Genomic DNA, 19,668 nt, shown 5'->3' on the forward strand with positions numbered 1-19,668 from the left:
CCCCGCCCTGGGTACTCTAGGAGATTCCCTGCTTCAAGTCCTTGAAACACCACACCGAGAAATCAAATATTTCTCTCCCCTCACCCAGAGGTTATGCAAATTCAGGCTTAGTAAATCTAACACAAAGAGATTCCCTCTTTCCCCCTGTCTTCTTCTTCCCACCAATTCCCTGGTGAGCTGCAGACTAAATCCCCTTGAGCCCCCACAAAAAAAAAATCCAACAGGTCTTAAAAAGAAAGCTTTTTTTATATAAAGAAAGAAAAAGACATAAAATTGGTCTCTGTATCAAGGTGACAATATACAGGGTCAATTGCTTAAAAGAAAAAATGAATAAACAGCCTTATCCAAACAGAATACAATTTAACACATTCCAGCAACTACACACATGTAAATACAAAAAACCCAATATAAACCTATTGTCTTACTATCCTTGTACTTACAACTTGGAAACAGAAGATTAGAAAGCCTGGAGATTCCTGTGGTCACTCTCAGAGCCCAGAAAGAGAACAGCCCAAGAACAAAAGACTCACGCCCAAACTTCCCTCCACCCAGATTTGAAAAAGTCTTGTTTTCTGATTGGTCCTCTGGTCAGGTGTTTCAGGTCACTGTTTGTTAACCCTTTTATAGGTGAAAGAGACATTAACCCTTAGCTATCTGTTTATGACAACCCTGGGTTCCAGTGGGGCCTGACAAGGCACTGACCCCACCACACGATGGCAGGGCTCCCCCATCCATCATCCCTGGCCTCTGCTGCTTCACCCTCCAACCTCTCCATTCATCCTCTCTGCCTCACTCCCCACCTCTCCATCCAGCTCTTAACTTGCCAGAATTTGCTGTGAAAAGTGACATTAAACATACAAATATTACTTTTCACAGCATTTTTTTGTAATTATTGAGTATGCAAAAAAAACCCCTCCAACAACCTACATAAATAAACTACAATGAACTGGGTGTGTATACATGCATATTTATTTGTTTTTCCTAAAGTTAACTGAGTATTTTAGGAAAAAGGACCAGTGCGGTCACCAGCAAGAGTTGGCGGCGCACTCTGAGGCCACACTTGTAAAATCTAACAGCCACTTCACTCTCTACCCCCAGGATACCATCTAAACTATACATTCTCTTATTTATCAACAAACCCACAGACTCCTCTCATATGCCAGCTCACTACCAACAATTCCTGAGACAACCCCCACCCCCTACCCTAGTGCGTTTGGACAACCTACACAACTTTGCAATAAAATTATGTAAACTAGTTCCTCAGGGAACACATGGTCTCCTTTCCTTTCCTTACACACATGGCGTGGGCACAAACCCTGATCTCATAACATAATCCCAGTTGTAAGGCTCCTCCAAGTAATCCCCATCTCTTCAACTCACAAACACACCTCTAACCAAGCTGCCACATCTACTGTGTCCACCAATTAAAGAATTCAATACAGCTACAACTCCTACACTGAATGCAGTCACAGTGCAGGTAGATAATTTGCAGTAGCCATTGCCAGCTCCAGGACACAGTTGTGTCTGGGAAAAACCTTAACCGGGCATGTCAAGGCTGATTCCCCACTCTGGCACTTCGAGTGAAAAAGATGGGGCCCACAATGATTTTAAAAATTAATACTTGCCACTTCAGGTTTGTCAAACTCCCAAGGTTACAGCTTGGCTTGATAAATGCTGCCACCACCCAAATGCAAAACCCCTCTTGGAGCCCAGGAAGGCGCACTTGGGAATTCTTTCCTGTGGGGTATCCTCAAGCCCTTTCACCCCCTCCCGGGGAAGAGCTGAGAAAGAAATTAAAGGAAATTAGCTGTTGCCACCAGCTAATTAAACAACATATGCACAAACCTCTTAGGATACCAAAAATCCAGTCCTGGTCTTAAAAAAGATACATTTTATTAAAAACAAAAAAGAAAGAAAATACATCTGGAACTTAGGCCTGCGCTAGATTTTAAAAGAGGAATTCCAAAAATTAAGCACCCAAATAGCTTTCTTGGGAGGTCAGCTTAAAGGTTACAAGCTGTCATGTTATAATTCCTCACTCTGAACCTTAGTGTCCAAAAGATGGGGTACCAGCATGAATTCCTCTAAACTCAAATTACCAGCTTAGAACCTATAGCGCTGCCACCAACCAGGAATTCCAGTGCCTGGTACACTCTGGTCCCCCCAAAACCTTGCCCGGGGAACCGCAAGACCCAGACCCTCTGGATCTTAACACAAGGAAAGTAAACCCTTCCCCTCACCGTTGCCTCTCCCAGGCTTCCCCTCCCTGGGTTACCCTGGAAGATCACTGTGATTCAAACTCCTTGAATCTTAAACAGAGAGGAAAATTTACCTCCCCTTCTCCTCCTCTCTCTCCCTCCCAGGCTCTCCCTGAGAGAGAAAATAATCCTAACAGAGAGAGAAAATTAACCTCTCTCTCCCCCTTCCCTCCTTTCTCCCCACCAAGTCCCTGGTGAATCCAGACCCAGTCCCCTGGGGTCTCACCAGAATAAAAAAAAAAAAAAAAAATCACATTCTTAAACAAGAAAAGCTTTTAATTAAAGAATGTTTGTTAGTAAAACTTTTTTCGGTCCGGAGTGTGCTGATTGGGGGAAGTGGCGGCAGCCAGGGCCACGTCCCAAACTGAGCAACAGGCCCTTATATAAGGCAGAGAAGCCAGGAGCACAAACAGTCTCTCTCTCTCTAGCTGTAGAGGGAGATGGACCTGGCTGCAGGGAGCTGGAGACTGGGTGCTTAAGTGGAGCAGGGCTGGGGAAGGCAGAGGAGCTGGGGAGCTCCTGTCTGGAGCCCAGGCTGCAACCTAGCTTTAGGCCAAGAGGTCGTGGTGGTTGCAGGAGGCAACCCAGGGGTAGGCCAGGGCAGCAGGGCCAAACCCTCGTCAATGATGAGTTGGCTGATACTGCAGTCTGCCCCAGGGTGTGGAGCTAGACAATGACTAGCAGTAGCCATACACTGAGGCAAGGTGGGAATAGAGGGCGGGGGTTCCCTAGGGAGGGGAGACCCTGAGAACAAGGGGTCACTGCCAAGGGGCATCACCCTATGTAAAAGGGCCTAGGGAGGGACACGGGACCAGTAGCTGGAAGAGCGGATCACCGGCCTGCAGAGGGCGCTCTGGACACTGGACTGAGCTAATTCCCGACGACGACCAGTAAGAGGCGCCGCGGGGGTGAGGCCGCCAGGTTACACCATGGTACACCCACATCTTGAATACTGCGTACAGATGTGGTCTCCTCATCTCAAAAAAGATATACTGGCATTAGAAAAGGTTCAGAGAGGGGCAACTAAAATGATTAGGGGTTTGGAACGGGTCCCATATCAGGAGAGATTAAGAGGCTAGGACTTTTCAGCTTGGAAAAGAGGAGACTAAGGGGGGACATGATAGAGGTATATAAAATCATGAGTGATGTGGAAAAAGTGAATAAGGAAAAGTTATTTACTTGTTCCCATAATATAAGAACTAGGGGCCACCAAATGAAATTAATGGGCAGCAGGTTTAAAATAAATAAAAGGAAGTTCTTCTTCATACAGTGCACAGTCATCTACAGTGCAGTACATCTACCCTGCACATCCGTTACAGAAACACGGAGAGTACATATATTATATGCAACCCTAGCATGGGTATAAACAGCAGTGTAGACAGTGAGACACTACTTAGACAAGTAACACCACCCTGAACCCTACATGCCCGAGCTGTGCCTCTCCCATCTACACTGCTATTTTTGGCAGTGCAGTGTCCCATTGCCATGGTATTTCTCTGCTGCAGGGAAAGACTCTGACAGAGGAGATGAAATGCAGAAAGGCTCTGGTAGCTCCTGCTGCCTCCCGCTGACGGAGCCTTTCCCCACTGCATCCCCCTTGCCCTGTCAGAGCCTTTCACTGTGGCATGCAGCTACATATAGCATGTGGATGCAGCCTGCTTTTCATTGAGGCGTGTAGATACATGTAGTCTCCATACCACCACCACCAGTGTGTGCAATGTAGACATAGCCTCGTCCCCCTCACACCGCCTCAATACACACACAATTCATCCTAAAGGGCAGGCTGTTTAAAAGATGGGAATCAACTGCAGCTGATAATTGCTGAAACTAAGCACTGAGAACATGCAGTTTAAAAAGCAGGCTTTCAAAGTCCTGGCATGATAATCATGCTGTACGAAGGCAGGTAGCTAGACTAGGCTTGTGTTGGTTTGTGGTCCTACACACAACAAGTGCACTTTGCTAAGTCCATACACTCTACCTGCTGCTCTGTAATTTTATGTAGACAGGGTTTAGAAACTGAATCCTCAGCAGATTTCAATGCTCTACCTACTTTTCATATGAAGTATGCAGAGCAGAGAAAGGGTGCGCATGTGCTTACTCATGACTCATTGTTAGTTCTTCAGCAAGGAGGCTAAAAGTTCAGCCGTGCTGCAGTTAATTGCAGGTCTAATGACACTTATTCCAGCATTAGAAGGAAAAATATTTTTAGGCGAGTTTAAGTTCAAGCCCATCATCTTAGAAAGGATTTAGTTAAATAAAGTACTTTTACAAAGTTCACAATGGTAAGGACCCACCATGCTTGTTTGGGTCATCAGCATCTGATTTTAAAGGGAGTTTTGATTTGAGATCAGGAAACTGTCATTGCCAGATTTAGCCATTTGATTTGTTACAAAAAAAATTTAATACTCAAATGTAAAGCACTGAGATGTACCATTGTGCATCCTCCCATACAACCCCACATGCATGGAAGACGCTCCCCATAAAGGTCCATAAGGCCACTACATTATCCTCCTTTAAACCTCTTCTTAAAGTCACTCTGCTACAATGTCCAATGAACACTTGACAATTAAGAAGCTAATTTACTGTGGCTGATTCTTATTCCACTGTTCATGACTGTCACTATTCCCTTGTTCTATCCCATGCACCTTCACCCCCATCCCCTAATCTTTTTCTCATATCCACCTATTGCCTCTGGTTTTAGACTTAGACTGGAAGCCCTTATGGACAGGGACTGTCTTTCTGTTATATATTTCTACAGCACCTAACACAATGGGTCCCCAGCCTCTTGGCACGACTGCAATACAAATAAAATTACAAAACAGTAAAATTAATTTAACAGCATTACTGCAAACTGAATTCTCTACCATAGAGAATGCACCAATCTTGATTTTTATTTGTTTAAACTAACAGACAGTCTTTTATTCTATGGTTAGTTGGAAAGGAAGTTATCTGAAATAGTACGTGTATGAACAATTTTGAGTCCTGGATTTTGTAGGACATAAATAGGAGTGATCATGCCCACTCAGCATTATTTCAATAATTAAATAATAAACAACAATAATAAAAAGTGGTTCAGCAAAAACTTATTCAAATTTCTATTCAAAATTTGCTGTTTAAGATATTGTACATGTTCAAGAGACTATTTGCTGAATATTTTAGATAACAGGAATCTTTCAAAGTTCAACTCATGATTTTCCAAATCAAACCAAAACCTAAACCACTGAGCTCTGCCCTCTCTTCAACTTTCAGAGAGATCACAGATGAGGCAGTCCTCTGGAGCCTGATCTGAGTCATGTGGCAAAACAAAATCAGCTCTTGGGACAGTGACTCCTATTTAAAGAATATCCACTGTACCAAAAAAGTTTCATTTCTCAGTAAACTCTAATTATTGCTCTCTACTATTTACTTTAATGACCACCGTTTTCTTAATATAAACATGGCAGTGAAACAATAGTCATGCTGGTCTGACTTACCATCTGAAAGTTAAACTTAGGACCTGCTTTTCAAGAGCACTCAGGCTAGAGTTTGTACATTGAACAACCTGAATTACACTCTGTTACTTAAATTAGCATTTGGGGGTTGTTTTTAGTCATTTCTAACAACAAACTCAATCTGACTGCTGCCTCTTGGTTGATTTTATTCCACCTAGCAATCTAAGAGACTATTAATAGAAACTGCATTTCAAATACTGCTATTATAATCTATAAAGAGGATCTATACCATGAATACCATACTTCTGAATTGATCCTAGAACTCAACTTGTCTGTCCCAATCAGAGGTGGAGGAAGAAGGTGTTCAGACAGAAGAAAGATAGGAGCCTTCCAAGTACTTTGGTAAAAGTTAAGTCTGATTTTAGTGTTTACGTATATGCAAAATTCTCAAAGAACCCCTGAGATTTTCCTAGACTGCTATTTTATTAGGGAAACAAAAGTGCTAGAGAGAGAGGAAACATCTCACTGCTAAAGGTTCCCCAATTTCTTCTTTGTTCTCCTCACAAAGGGAAGCCAGAAATAATTGATATAACCCAGTCATCTGCTCACACAGTGAGAAAAAAACTGTGCCTGAGTGAACAGATTAAGTAGTCACTGGCTTCTTCCCTGGAGGGGATGGGGAAATTCACAAGGCAGAGAGGTGCAAATGCGTTTGCTACTTTAACAGGAAGGGAGGGAGGGGCAGAGTGGTTGCTGATTTTCCAGAAGTGGAGCAAACAGTAGAGCTCCCATAAGGGAAAAGGCAGAGGAGGCGCCAGGAGAAGGAAGACCTCTTAGTGCCTGGGACAGTGGCAGTGGAAACAGAAGTGGTAAGAGCATTAAAGCTCTGAACTGATGAGCTCTGGGGATTGACTTATTGGATGAGGGTGGAGTCCAGAATTCATGTGTTTCTGGGAAGGGTGGGGAGAACTGAGGGTTCATTCGTTAAAGAGGGAAGAGGGTCTATTCTAGTCTATATAGACTGTTATACCAAACTCATCACCATAGTACCTGTAGGCATATAGGTCCATATTACATTTTGATAAACGGGGGTTTTAAATTGAGCTGAAGTATTTGCATGTGCAATAGGCCCAAAGAATGTGACCGAAAAGAATGAGATAATGAGAAAGAAGAGTTGTGGTGTTAAATTTGTAGTGACCCTTTGAAATATCAGTGTTCTCTTATTTGAGGTTCGGGCTGAAGTGATAGAAATAAAACATGGTTAATTGGGTACCAGGTGCAGTAAATAATTGGCTATATAAGAAACTTCTTCATCTGACCTTAGCTTAGCCGATAATTGGCAATGACATCACTTGTTTGTTAAAGAGTATAAAAAAAGTAAACACTTAAAGGCTTCATTGCTAATACCTGCCTGACAAAGTTGGAGCCAACCAATATGGGCCTAAGCAACCCTGGGTTTGTCAGTATCTTGATCAAACTCTTATAAAATATTTTGTTATTGTTTAGATGTGCTAAATTTCTTATTATTTAGGCTTTTTAGGCATGTTTAGAGCAACTGTATAAATACCATTTGACCTCTGGATTTAATAAAGGAATTTATGGTCAAGTTAGCACCATGGTAATACCCTGTGTAAATAATAATTCCAACAGTATCTGAGCACCTTCCAGCAGTACATTAAACAACATGACTACACATCTAGCACATGTGGTTTGTTATCTCTTCCTCTCCTCAGGAGAACTGTATGCACAGTGGAATGTTTTGTTTTGGTAGGATTATGTTTGGAGTGTTTTGTTTTTCTTAATATGCATGCCACTCTGTGTTTACGTTAAAGAAGACAAGGTCAAGACACGTGCTTTGCATTTGCTGCAGAAGGTGATTAGGTTTGTGATGTTTCACAGTTCCTGGGCAGTTTATTCCACACTGTGACCAGCACCCTCGTAAGCTCTGTCCCCCGCAGAGATGAACTTTACTCTTGTGGTAGGAAGTTCCACTGTGCCCAAAGGTTCAGAGTTTATAGACCACTGTCTTCCTCTTAGAACTTTAAATAACATTTAAGATATCATGGGCCCAGGCCAAGGAGTGCCTTGACGATAAGGACTCAGACCTTGAACTTGACCATTTACTATGTGTGAGTAACAGCTATAAAGTAGCCTCCTGACCAGAAGATGGTGGGTAAGGCTGGAGGAGCAGGGCTGAGGCTTAGGACTCCTTTCCTGAACAAGATGCAGAGCACTTGGGCAGCCAGTTCCCTAGGGGTGATTCCTGTGCTGGAAGGAAAGCCACACTTCCCACTGCTTCCAGTGAGGTTAGAATGAGACATGCAAGATGAAAAGCCAGAATTCATGAGTAGGGGAGTTGGGAGAAGCCCAATATATATGCATCACCAGGGGACGGGAGGTGAATCCAGGATGTAGTAAGTAGGATGTGCACACGTGAGCAGGGCATCAGAACTGATTTTCCTTGGAGGAGGGGGGGAGTTGATTTACTGATGGCGCAGTTCAGATGTGATAAAGTAAATTAAATGAGCATGGTCTGTAAACTTAATCCTCAGGCTAGAAGGTGGAAAGGAAGTTTCATAAAATCTACGGAAATAAGCTAGTTTGTGTTACCATGAATATGGTTCTCTATCTATGTGTACAGATGAGCAGGGGGTTGGACTAGATGACCTCCTGAGGTCCCTTCCAACCCTTATATTCTATGATTCTCCACACACACGAGGTTAAGAACCAGACTGGTTATATGAATGCATCCTGATTATGCAGCATATAAGGAGACCAACCAATGGAGGGATTGGTAAGCATGTGGGAGCATCTAACCCTTCTCTATGCACAATAGCTTTCCCAGCATCTCTTCCCATTTCTTACATTGCCCCCATTCCAGCACCAGGCTGCTGCTGTTTCTGCTCCCTCGATGGAGAGGCATGTGCCAGCACTGGTCACTTCCCTATGCTCCCTCTTCCCACCTCACACTTAGAGAAGTAGGTGATGAAACTGGATTATACAACTCTTCATAGTCCCCTCATAGTAGAATAAAACTGCCCTCTCACACACACATTGAACCACACTATTCAGACACCTAGCTTCATACATGACACCCTCTCACAAATCAGACATTCATCTGGCCTGAATGAAAGGTTTTGATTCTGGAGAATATAAACTTTCATTAAAAGAAAAAACAAACAAGTAAATGGATAGCCCTATCATTCTGAGGAAAACTTAATCTGAACTAACAGTAAACCAATGCTGTTTTTCCTTCATTTGTCTGGAGACAAACAGGCTGAAACAAAACTCGAGATGCAATCTGCCCCTATTCATCTCAATATTTGAGCCTGTTTCTGTAATTTTCACTCCATGCATCTGAAGAAGTAGGCTTCTTTATCCATGAAAGCTTGTGCCCAAATAAATACAGTCTTTAAGGTGGCAATGGACTCCTTGTTTTTGTGGATACAGACTAACATGGCTACCGCTCTGATTCTTTCAGAGCTACAATTTTAAGTAATTTAGGTGCGCTACTGTGCATCTGATGCTTTGTCTACACTACAGAGTTAGGTCAACATAAGACAGCTTATGTCAACCTAACTATATCAATGTCTACACTACAGCCTTGCTCCTGCCGATGCAAGTGCCCTACTACACCGAGAGGCATAGAGCTTAGGCGGTGTAGTTAGGGTGACAGTGTCTGTGTAGACACTTCATCCCTTACATTGGCTGTTAGCTGTCTTGTCTCCAGCTGGGCTGCTGCTGGTCTCCGCTCCAAGTGGGGCTGCCATCCAGCTCCTGACTTGGGCTGCCGCCCAGGCTCCTCACTACCCTCTGTGGTCCCGGCTATCAGTTCTCTGCCAGGAGCACAGAAGCTGACTGGACTCTGCGTTCGCATCTCCCTGCTGGAAGTGAAACGCCCCAGGTGCCTGCCCTGTCCCCACTCCCGGCTGGGAGCAGGGAGGCCAGAAGCCCAGGGGGTAGCTAGGCTCCTGGCAGGGAGCTGCAGAGAGCTGAAAGCCTTGGCGCTCAGCCCCCCACGCTGCCCCTCTTCAGTTGGTGGACGCATTACTGGTGAGGACACACACTATTGACAGGAGGACGACAGTGTGGACGTCAGCCACCGCAGTAATTACTGTGTGGCTGTAAGTCAACCTAATATATGTCGACTTAAGACTGTAGTGTAGAAACGTCCTTAATAGTGGAATGCCACATTTGCACAAATGTGCAAACAGTCAAGTAACAAAAAATGAGATGGAGTAATGATTCTAAAGGGGCCTAGTATAACTTTATTAATGAAAAGTTTAGCTACTACATAAAGGTCATATCCTATCCTCAATCTTTGTACACGCTTTCCTTCATTATCTGAGGGAGAGCTGCTGTGGACTATGGGTAGCACATAGCTCTAATTTTGTAGTTCTGGCCCACAGACTATAAATTTAAAAAAGGTACTTTGGCCCTCACCACAGAACAAGTTCTAACACCCCTGCAAGATGGCTCTTCCTTCCTTTTCAAGGCCATAAATAAGCCATTTGACCTGTGTAGGCAGGTTATACTTACACGTCTTCAGAATCCCAATTTACCCATCAATTATCAAAGTTTCCAAATCAGAATACAGGAAACTACAACAAAGGAACCTTTCTGTACTCTTCATAACAGCTTGACTACATTACCCAAGGTTTAAGTAAATTTTTAATAAAAAAGAGGAAATCAAACAACACGTGTGTAGGTGTTTGTTACTGGAACTAAACTATTAATATTGTACAATTTATCAAAAATCATCATTATGCTCCACTGCCCCTGCTATCATTAAGGCTTTCTTAAAAGAAGTGACATTTGCAGCAGCATCTGAAGCAAAGCCAAAGCACAGTAGTGGAGGTTTTGATTCCCTCTGCTACAGCAAAGTACATCACTGCAGCTATTTAAAAAGCTTTTAATGGTCACAACTGCAGTTCAGTAGAACCTTAGAGTTACGGACACGTTGCAAATGGAGGTTGTTTGTAACTCTGAAATGTTCATAACTCTGAATAAGATGTTAGGGACTTCAGCCACAGGGGTGGGTAGGTTGGGGCTGCAACACTGAGGGGGTGGGAGGCTGGTCAGGGTTCTGACTCTCAGGGCCCAAGTGGGGGGTGGTTGGGGCTTCTGACCCTCGGGAGCACTGGGACCCAGGGCTTTTAGACCTGGGGGGAGTGCTGTGACTCAGGGATTAAGCTCTGCAGCTCCATTCCTGGTTTCAGCACCGCAGGGGGCTCTGGGGCTCCCCACAGCTCCGCTCTTGGTTTCAGCCAGGGGTGGGGGTGCACCAGGGCTCAGGGCTGAAACCAGGAGCAGAACCACAAGGAGCCTTGGTGCTCCCCCTCGTAGCTAAAGCCCTGAGCCCTGCCCCTCTTCCTCCCCCCATGGGGCTGATGTCAGGAACGGAGCTATAGGGCTTCAGCTCCAAGCTCCAGCACTTCCCCCAGGTGTAAAGCCCTAAGCCCCAGTGCTCCTGAGGGTCAGAAGCCCCAAGCCCCTCCGCCTGGGCCCTTCCCACTCTGTGGCTGCAGCCCCAACACCTCCTGGCTGAAGCCCGGAGCCTCCCCCTTGTGGCTGACACCCCAGGCCCATCTCCTGCTGGTCCTGGAGTTTTTACAGTATGTTGGAGGAGGGCCTCAGAAAGAAAAAGGTTGAGAACCCCTGCAGTACTGTATTTGGTGGATTTTGTTTGTTTCCACTTCTGCCTGATTGATTACTTCTGGTTCCACATGGTGTCCAGTTCACTGGTCAGTCCGTATCCTTGAGGTTTTGCTGTATATATAGTAATTCAACTGACTTCCAAGCTTTCATTCATAGTCAATGGCTTTATCCTCCATTATACACATTTTTTGTGGACAAGAAGAGAGCTATTAACTAGCTCTGAGCTGTATGACTCCATTTGTCCCCTAATGTAGGAGGTTACATAGAAAGTATGTTTGGAATAACCACACTGTTTAGGCATACGCCTCCAAAAACAGTTTGTGCATTCTTAACCTTCTCCCACCAACCCTACCTGTCACCTATTAATCTGTGTGCTTGTTCAAAAATCAATACCATCTGAATGAGCAAAATTTCAGAGATACCATGTTCTGACATTTCACATGAGCAGCTTTGACCAGTGTTTATGGACTCATAAGGTCAGAAGGGACCATAGTGATGATCTAATCTCACCTCCTGCACATTACAGCTGTTATGTAAGCCTCCGCTCAAATGCAATTGTAAGATCTGTACCTTCATCATTAAGTTCTGCAACCTTTTTGCAGACTTTGTAACTTCAGTTATTGTTAGCATAGCCTTTTAAGTTTTGTAACCTTTGCAAGCTCTGTGGCCTTTTTAGGTTGCCACTTGTATGAACTTCCAAGCTTTGTAACATCCCATCCCTCAGAGAGAGTGAGAATGAGGGAGTGTGAACAAGGGAGTGTATGTGGGACTGGGTGGAGAGGAACTGCAAGGAGATAGGTGTGTCTGATACAATCTGCCCTGAGAAGGCAGTCATGAAGTGCTGAAAAGAAAAGAAGAACCTGGTATGCATGAAGGGAACTAGTCTGGGAATGTTTCTAGGTGACAGACACAGAAAGGAAACTCAGGGCTTGTCTACATCAGAAAGTTGCAGCGCTGGTGAGGGAGTTACAGCGCTGCAACTTTGAAGGTGTACACATCTGCAGGGCATCACTAGCGCTGCAACTCCCTGTTTGCAGCGCTGGCCGTACTCCCGTTTTGTCTCGGGTGTAGAGGATCCAGCGCTGGTGATCCAGCGCTGGTAATCCAATGTAGACACTTACCAGCGCTTTTCTTGACCTCCGTGGAAGGAGGAAGCATCTGGTAATCAAGCGGGTCTCCTTTCCCGGTTTGCTCTCTCATTCCCGGAACCCCGAGCAAGCAGGTCTCCTTCCCTGCGGTTTGCTGGGTGGCTCCGGGAACGCGAGAGCAAACCGCGGCGAAGCGGGTCTCCTTTCCCGGTTTGCTCTCTCGTTCCCGTAACGCCGAGCAAGCAGGTCTCCTTCCCTGCGGTTTGCTGGGTGGCTCCGGGAACGCGAGAGCAAACCGCGGCGAAGCGGGTCTCCTTTCCCGGTTTGCTCTCTCGTTCCCGGAATGCCGAGCAAGCAGGTCTCCCTCCCTGCGGTTTGCTGGGTGGCTCCGGGAACGCGAGAGCAAACCGCGGCGAAGCGGGTCTCCTTTCCCGGTTTGCTCTCTCGTTCCCGGAACCCCGAGCAAGCAGGTCTCCTTCCCTGCGGTTTGCTGGGTGGCTCCGGGAACGCGAGAGCAAACCGCGGCGAAGCTGGTCTCCTTTCCCGGTTTGCTCTCGCGTTCCCGGAACCCCCCTTGAAGCCGCCCAACAGCGCTGCAGTGTGGCCACATCTAACACCACTTGCAGCGCTGGTTGCTGTAAGTGTGGCCACTCTGCAGCGCTGGCCCTATACAGCTGTACTAATACAGCTGTAACAACCAGCGCTGCAAAATTTTAGATGTAGACATGGCCTCAGTGTACGTGACAGGAGCTGCCCAGTTCCAAAATAAGAGGAAGAAGGCACGCACACAAGCTCCTGCTTCTTGACTCTCTCAGCAGCCTGGATTCTTGACCGCAGACAGACACACCAGATCTACCATGCTTCGACTTCTCGGCCTCCATGCTGTCTCCGGTAACTCTCTGCCTGTGTAAATATGTGGGTGCATGAGGGTATGAATGCAGTAAATGTGTGCGTGTATGAATAAGCTCCATCTATTTTTTATCTGACCTAACAGCGGCATTGTAATAAAACTAATACAAGTGTGACCCTGGGTTGGTTTTCAGGGGAACTTAGGTAACAACAGCCAACAAAACCTCAACCATCTCAGACCCCTAATCTCTGGCTAAGTCACTGAAGTCCTCAAATCACGGTTTAAAGACTTCAAGTTACAGAAAATTCACCATTTACACTAGTTTAGATCTGCAAGTGACCCATGCCCCATGCTATAGAGGAAGGTAAAAAACCTCCAACAACCCGAATCTGACCTGGGGAAAATTCCTTCCCGACCCCAAATATGGTGATCAGTTAGACACTGAGCAGGTGGGCAAGACCCACCAGGCAGATACATGTGAAATAATTCTCTGTCGTAACTCAGAGCCCTTCCCATCTAGTGTCCCGTCTCCAGCAGTTGGGGATTTTGGCTACTGGCAGTCACCAATGGGCCACATGCCATTGTAGACAGCCCCATCATCTCTCTCTTTCCATAAATTTACCAAGCTCAGTTTCTACAGGACAGGATCAGCCCTTAAACAGAGTGAACCAGTCTTTCAACATCCTACTGGCTCTGCAGTCAGCCCACTTGTATGCCCAAGCTGCTGAAATAGCATGGAAGCATCTTGTCAAATTCAAGAATATCATCTGGCAGTATATGTATGTCAGTTTTTCTCCAAAGGCTTTTTTCTACTGTGTAAAGCAGAGCAATACAATCTTCATGAAGAATAGGGTACCATCACAGTACAGTCATTAGAATAAGTGAACATAAATTGCAAATAAAATGGAGTGCAGCAAAAAGTCACAATTTGCTGTATGAAGCCATGATCAGAGCATCACAGGAAGGATTCCTTCCTTTTAGTTAACTGATATGTGGGTTTTCCTTACTTGGAGGAAGGATGAAGCTACCCTTCTGATGGTTTCTCTGAAGCAGTCGCTCCAAAGAACTGTTCAGGATGAGATGAGATGTTAGGAGCGTCAAGATAACCCTTTCATCATCCACATACCATGAATATTTTCAATACAGACCCTTAGCAACATACCCTAGATCTCAGTAGCCCTTCAGGAGAATCACAGTGGAACAAACAATTATAGTGACAATGAATAAAGTAGGCAGGTATTAGGAAAAGATTTAGTATCAAGCCAAGATTTGCAAACTCATCCTGAAAGCTGTACACAGAGTCTACACTGCAATTAGACACCCACAGCTGGTCTGTGCCAGCTGACTCAGCCTAAGGGGCTGTTTAATTGCAGCGCAGACATTCAGGCTAGGGCTGCAGCCGAAGCTCTGGGACCCTCCTACCTTGCAGAATCCTAGAGCCTGTGCTTCAGCCCAAGCATCTATCTACACCACAATTAAATGGCCCCTTAGGTCAAGCCCCACAAGCCTGAATCAGCTGGCATGGGCCAGTCATGAGGTTTTAATTGCAGGGTACACATATCCACACAGACCAATATCTGATGTCTTTTCTTCACCACTAAAAATGTTCTTTAAAAAAAAAGAACCCACCAACCAATTCAGGGCTATTCCAAGGTAAGAACACAGTGAAGATGAGGCACTTCAATTATACCAGGATATAAACTTCCAGCATCAGCCCTATACTTTCAGCTGGGGTTTACCTCAGTGACTTTACCTTATGGTTAAACTAAAAGTGTTTTATCTTCACTAAGCTTTTACCTCAGGATACCCCATGCACTTTAGTTACCCTAAGAAAAAACACATGTGATGGAAGAATTCTTCTGTCAACCTAGCTACCACCTATCCAAGAGGTGGATTTAGAACAGTGACAGAAAAATCCCTCTATTGCTATAGCAAATGTCTTCACTGCAGCGCTACAGCTGTAGTGCAGCTTTAGTTAATGAATATATTTGCTGCAAATCAGATCAATAACTAGGATGTAAAAGATGAGCTAGACGACCAGTGAGGAGAATTAAGTTTAAATTAGCTGGCTGATATTTGAACTTTCATGGGAAATTTCACAAACTAATTTTTTTGTTTGTTTTGCATTAAATTTCTCTTTAATTAACAAAAACATTAAAACAAAAATGAAAACTTTCATTTTTTCAATTCAAAACTTTTATTTCATTGTTTTATTTTTTTCTCCTCCCCTTTTCCCTCTCCTCCCCTCCTTTTTATTCTCCTCCCCTTTTCCCTCCATTAGAAAAGTGAAAAAAAAATGAAAAAAAACCAAGAAACGTTTCAAAATGAAAATTTTCATTGCTGAAAAATAATGTTGTGATCAAAAAGAAAAAACTGCTGATGAAAACATTTCAAAGAGCTCTGCAACCAAACAATATTTTTAAAATTCACCCAAAAGAAGTATTTCCTCACTAAACCCCCAACTTGTTATGTAAAACCCACAAACTCCTCAAAATGAAGCAACTGTTACAACATTTTGGTTGCACAAGGTTATCTAACTTGCTTAGATGAAGCGAAATAGAACATGATTTCATTCTCCAGGGCTAAATCGATAAGAGGAGTTGGAAGGGGAAGTGTATATTTTGAGCCACTAGAATTAACAAAAAGCTGCCACTCTACAACTACTATAGCAAAAAACCACATATAAACATAAAGCCTTTTCCAATATTATTGCTAGAAGATGCATGAACATAGAGATGGCACAGACTGCAGAGTAGGAAGGAGCCAAAAACATTAATTGCAGGGCTGGGAGGTAAAGAACTCAGAAATTTCATCTACTTTCTGCATATAGGTTTGTATCAGACTAACTATATAATGTAGCATTTTTTAATTTTAATCTCAATTATAAGGTGATATTTTACAAACTACAATTGTTGCTAAACGGTACATTTCATTACTTATACTAGAAGGCAGTAAAAGTATTAGGGTACACTGAGCTGACCAAGTGCAAAACTGTAGCTTTATAGTCAACTGTGTACACAACTGTTGTGTGTATCAACAGCAGCAGCTTCATAACATGTACAGATGTGTGTCTACCATTAAAAGGAAATCAACTTTTGTAACTTTCATAATTTCTTATTTGGAGTATAGCTTTAGAGCTACTTAAAAATGAGAATGCATTTATTATGTAACATTATTTTTAAACTGAGCAGCACATATAAAATCTGACAGGTTGTTTTGAAGATGTGAAAAACGTAAGCTAAAACGACTCACTTTAGACACCAACATGCAACTGTACTTTGCAGCTAGCCAAATGATAACACCAAATCAAATCTCTCTTCATAGTGGAGTCCAGAGCACATGAGGTTAACTGGAATGTACATTTTGTTGTCATCTTCTGCTCATTTTGGTAGAGACAAAGCCTTTCATTTTAAAGCACCTACATTAAAAACAGACTCCGTCAGATTTCCTTCTCTAATGTAACTTGGCCTATGCTTTTTATTTTTATAAAGAAGTCAAACAAACCAGCATTTCCAAACAGTCAGTAAAACCCACCACTAAAAATCTTCTTCTAGCTCCTATTGGCATAACATTCTTATAAAAGAATGGTTGCATTAGAAACTGAGTCTGTCTGTGTATGGGCCAAATGTTTTCAAGACAGATAATGCAATTTCCTAGTACAACACTCTCGCCTTTGTCAGTCACGGGGATCCTGTGAGAAAGCCAACCAGTCTGGGAATTTGGATCAGCAGAGCATGAAAGGCTGGAAAATAAGGGTCAAACTTTATTGAGATTGCTAGTACAAAACTAGAACTAACTGTTCCCTGTGATCAAAGAGCCTTTAAATTATGACGTTGTGGCACTTCTGCTTGCAGCAAAATAATCTAAAATTCACACCATTAACTCTTTTTCCATGTCTTCACTTTTTAGTGCAGGCTGTATTAGTATCTGTGTGGAAAGGGCAAGTGTCCTCACACAGAATATACTTTTGAGGTTGCATTGTGCAGCCTTCCAGAGGGAGGGTGGGGGAATATCTCTTACTGGTATACTGCAGCTCTAGTAGTGGTGACTGTGATGTATAGCAGCAAAGAATCCTGTGGCACCTTATAGACTAACAGACGTTTTGGAGCATGAGCTTTCGTGGGTGAATACATCCGACGAAGTGAGTATTCACCCACGAAAGCTCATGCTCCAAAACGTCTGTTAGTCTACAAGGTGCCACAGGATTCTTTGCTGCTTTTACAGACCCAGACTAACACGGCTACCCTGATACTGTGATTTATAGGATATTCTATAGGATCCAAAATAGCATCTCCATACAGAATACTGAGATACTGTGTACAAAAGCTACAATGAACTGAAACAAACTTTCCACTCATTTATCAATGTGATTGCAGTAGCCATTACATGGCAACTGAATAAATTTGCTCAGTACTGAGCAAAATTAATCTATTTCTTGAGCATTTTACTGAATAAAACAGGATGGCAGAGTGGAGGAAAGAGAGTGAATTCAGGGCAGATCAGTTGCCAGCAGCTCTAGTTCCACTTCAAATACAAGCTACTTACTACTTACAGAGTCATCCAGCAGCATTATTTTTAAAAAACATCATTGGATTGCTTTGCGGTGATTACTTGCATTCAGTTTGAGAAGACAGGTTTCATATGTAAACTGCAACCATAAAAGTCATCTCTTGGTGGTGACACTTGAAAAATCTGTCCTTGAAGTAAATTTATATCCAAGCACAAGAAAATGTTGGGTTTCCTTAATTTAAATGACATGGCTTATAAAACAAGATGACCATTTAAAAGTATGTAAATTATAAAGCCTTGGATTAAAATTTTGGAACTTGTTCTAAAGATGACTGCTTTGCATCCACAACATGCTCATATAGCTGGAAGCTTCCTCCTCCCCAGTCCTCAGTAAGGAGATACAGAATAGTTAACTACCATATATACTCTTTCAATAGCCTATTTGTTTATAAGCTAACCCCCCCCCAAGACGGGTAGGCAAAAATAGCAAAAAAGCAATGATCCTTTCATAAGCCGACCCTATATTTCAGGAGTTGGTAAACTTTGGCTCCTGGCCCTCAGGATAAGCCACTGGCGGGTTGGGACGTTTTGTTTACTTGGAGCATGTGCAGGCATGGAGCCCCTCAGCTCCAAGTGGCCTGAGAACAGCGAACCGCGGCCACAGGGAACTGAGGGACTCCATGCCTGCAGACACTCCAAGAATATAAAACGACAATGTATTAGATATTCAATTCAATGATTCCATAGAGTTTAAAATCATCAAATTTTGGCGTAGACCTGTTTAGAAGCTGACCCCCAACTCTTTGATGAGTCAGTTTTTTACCAAAAATATTCAGCTTATGAATGAGTATATACGGCACTTTTCCATCGAGACTCAAAAACAAAACAAAAAAACACCCCTGCCCCCCCACTACGTGTAGGGATTGTATATGGCTTGACTGTCCTCCTGATACCTAAGCTGCAGAAGCATGTTTTACAAGCTCACATATATGCACGGACACAAGAGAAAGTGTATGATGAGGTATCGCATACATTAGGGTGGGACATTTAAACCTCTGCTCCTATTCAAATCAAAGGTAAGACTCCAGTTGACTTGAATAGTAGCTGATTTAAGCTGACAAGGAGCATTTCTGAAAATTCCACCCACCCTCTGCCTCTCTAGATCCTTGCTCAATATCTCCCAGCATTAACTGAATAATGTTTACTCTGACAGCAAGTACAACAGCAAGTACAAGTATGGCATGGTTACTCATCTCGGCTGATTCATGACAATAAGATGCTTTTTGTCTGATGGGGGCGTGCTTTATGTTTATAAAAACCACAAGGACAGAAAAGCTCAAAGATAGTTTAATGGATCCATTCACATTAATATCTCATAGGTGAACCTGAGCTTGTACATATTGGGAGTAGAGAAATACATTACTGCCACAACACAATATGTCGGGAGGCATAATTAATAGCTTTTCCTTGAATCTAACAACTCTTAGAACTCCCTACATTCTCATGGGTGCAGACAGAAAAAAATGCTTTTCTTTTAGACTCCTGAAAATGGCTGGTTGCATTTAGAACTGGTTTTACTCTACTATGCACAACAGCAAAGCACAGACAATTAAGCACTTAGTGGCAAATGATTTTTCCCCTGAATCTGTGACACACCTAGCGCTCAGAAGCTGGAATGAACAGTGGCTTTCCTGTCTTTGTTTTTCACTTGCAAAAAATAAATGTTTGAGCACCATCCTTAAAATAATGAAATCGGGCCTTGACATTTTCCTCTGTAAGAAGGTTTTGAATATGCTTCTGATTTTGTCATTCCTCTCCCCGATTGCCGCAGAGTTGAGCAAATATCAGCTGCTTTGCAAGGATTCCTATCGTGG

At 43.4% G+C, this 19,668-nt stretch overlaps 1 protein-coding gene across 3 annotated transcripts in view; it reads right to left on the minus strand.

The window, feature by feature from the left end:
- The window catches only part of RNF144A (ring finger protein 144A), a 107,309-nt gene that overhangs the window by 68,293 nt on the left and 19,348 nt on the right, over positions 1–19,668 (minus strand). Inside the window, exon 2 of one of the 3 annotated variants that reach the window (XM_030555478.1) lies at positions 16,538–16,703. The exons of the other annotated variants lie outside the window; for them this stretch is intronic. The gene's annotated coding sequence lies outside the window, so the exon portion shown is untranslated. The remainder of the gene's footprint in view (positions 1–16,537; positions 16,704–19,668) is intronic. 3 annotated transcript variants of the gene reach the window in all.

The sequence above is a fragment of the Gopherus evgoodei genome, chromosome 3 (genome assembly GCF_007399415.2).
Source record: "Gopherus evgoodei ecotype Sinaloan lineage chromosome 3, rGopEvg1_v1.p, whole genome shotgun sequence".
NCBI classification, from domain to species: Eukaryota; Metazoa; Chordata; order Testudines; family Testudinidae; genus Gopherus; species Gopherus evgoodei.